We start from the raw sequence: 2,109 nt of genomic DNA, 5'->3' as shown, positions 1-2,109 counted from the left end.
TATATATACACACACACACACACACACACACACATGCACAGATATGTAGGTGAAATCCTATGAAAAGAGGGAACACAGGGAGAAGGCAAAATTATCATGTAGGTAAAAAAACTCTTGAATGGGGCAGTTTTGTGGTAATATCCATCTTTGCTTTCCCAAATATAGAGCAATTGCTGCAAGGCTGGTCTCACTAAAAGAGCTTTATAAAATTGATGGTATGAGGTTTAGTGACAGTAGGGCACGTTACAACTGAATGTGTGAATGCTTTTCACACATCTTTGACTGAAATGGATCACAAAGATAGCAAGATGCCAAGGGAACTCATCCATCCAGGGGCCACAGACCTTTAGGGAGCGCTGGCTTGCAGCTCACCACATCAAGGACGCTGCTGCCCTTGGGGGCTTCTTCTGAGCCAGGTGAGGCTCCTGGCATTCCAGTCACCTTTGCTGTCTCAGCACTCCTTTTCCTGTCTTCAGAGCAAAGATCCAACACCCAAAGAGCACAGGCGTTTGAGGATACCCTCAACAAATATTTGAGAAAAAACAAATGTGTGCAGAGGCACCTGGGTATACACTCTACACACAGAAAGATGATATCCAGATATGTTAAAGCAACTCAGCAAAGCAAGCAGTGATTATATTAACTTCGAACCCTGACATGAAACTTGGATGACACTACACGTCAAGTAGTGTTTTAAGGGGCAAGAGCATATACAGGGATTTATAAAAAACTTCCTGTTTGCCTGATGCACATGTATAACAAATAAATGTTTTAACATCCCTTTGAAGTCCTTCATGCACACTTTATGATATGGTTTGGATTTGTGTCCCCACCCAAATCTCATGTCAAATTGTTATCCCCAGTGTTGGAAGAGGGGCCTGGTGGGAGGTGATTGGATCATGGGGGTGGATTTCTCCCTTGCTGTTCTCATAATAGTGAATTCTCAGGAGATATGGTTGTTTAAAAGTGTGTAGCACCTCCCCCTTCTCTTTTCTTCCTCCTTCTCTGGCCATGTAAGACATGCCTGCTTCCCCTTTGCCTTCTGCCATGATTGTAAGTTTCCTGAGGCCTCCCCAGCCATGCTTCCTGTACAGCCAGTGGAACTGTGAGCCAATTAGACCTCTTTTCTTTATAAATTACCCAGTCTCTGGTAGTTCTTTACAGCAATGAGAGAATGAATTAATACAGAATTATATCAACACCCCAGGAATGGGGTATTGACATAAAGATACCTGAAAATGTGGAAGCAGCTTTGGAACTGAGTAACAGGCAGAGGTTGGAACAGTTTGGAGGGCTTAGAAGACAGGAAAATGAGGGAAAGGTTGGAACTTCCTAGAGACTTGTTAAATTGTTGTGAGCAAAATGCCAATAGTGATACAGACAATGAAGTCCAAGCTGAGGTTGTCTCAGATGGAGATGAGGAACTTATTGGGAACTGAAGCAAAGGTCACTTTTGTTATGTGCTAGCAAAGAAGTTGGAGGCATTATGCTTCTGCCCTGGAGATCTGTGGAACATTGAACTTGAGATAAATTATTTAGGGTATCTGGCAGAATAAATTTCTAAGCAGCAAAGTGTTCAAGATGTAACCTGGCTGTTTCTAACAGCATGGTCATATGCGTGGGCAAAGAGATGATCTGAAACTGGAACTTATATTTAAAAGGGAAGCAGAGCATAAAAGTTTAGCAAATTTGCATCCTGACCATGTGGTAAAAAAGAAAAACTCATTTTCCGGGGAGAATTCAAGCTGGCTGCAGAAATTCACATAAGATGAGCTGAATGTTAATAGCCATGACAATGGGGGAAAATTTGTCCAAGGCATTTCAGAGACTTTCACGGCAGCCCCTCCCATTATTGGCCCAGAGGCCTAGGAGGGAAAAATGGTTTTGTGGGCCAGACCCAGGGCTCCCGCTGCCCTGCATATTTTCAGGACACTGCTCCCTGTGTCCCAGCTGCTCTAGCTCCAGCCTTGGCTAAAAGGGCCCCAGATATGTCTAAGGCCACTGCTCCAGAGGGTGGTAGCCATAAGCCTTGACAGTTTCCACATGGTGTTAAGCCTGCAGTTGTGCAGTGGGCAACAGTTGAGGCTTGGGAGCTGCTGCCTAGATTTC

Source organism: Rhinopithecus bieti, unplaced genomic scaffold, assembly GCF_001698545.2.
Source record: "Rhinopithecus bieti isolate Rb0 unplaced genomic scaffold, ASM169854v2 scaffold_19685, whole genome shotgun sequence".
In the NCBI taxonomy this organism is placed as follows: Eukaryota; Metazoa; Chordata; class Mammalia; order Primates; family Cercopithecidae; genus Rhinopithecus; species Rhinopithecus bieti.
Note: the sequence above shows the minus strand (reverse complement) of the source record.